We start from the raw sequence: 321 nt of genomic DNA on the forward strand, positions 1-321 counted from the left end.
TGACGTTCTTTTCCAGTACGTCGGACCTACGTGACTCACGTGAGATGGGGCGCTAATAGTGCTGTACGCATGCGCAATCAACACCAACCTAATCATTTCCCTATACAGCACTGCTGTGCTATGCACATGCATGTGTTCATACACACATTACATACATATGGATATATAGGAGAATCCAGAGAGCCAGTCTCCCGTGGTTTATAAAACCCAAAACAAGCTATGGTGACTCAAAAAAAGTGTCCACCGATGGGCAAGACGCAGAGAGTGACACTGCGTGCTCATTTGCATGTCATTACCCAGAATCCCTGGCTGCAGTGGAAG

The sequence above is a fragment of the Ascaphus truei genome, chromosome 11 (assembly GCF_040206685.1).
Source record: "Ascaphus truei isolate aAscTru1 chromosome 11, aAscTru1.hap1, whole genome shotgun sequence".
NCBI lineage: Eukaryota > Metazoa > Chordata > Amphibia > Anura > Ascaphidae > Ascaphus > Ascaphus truei.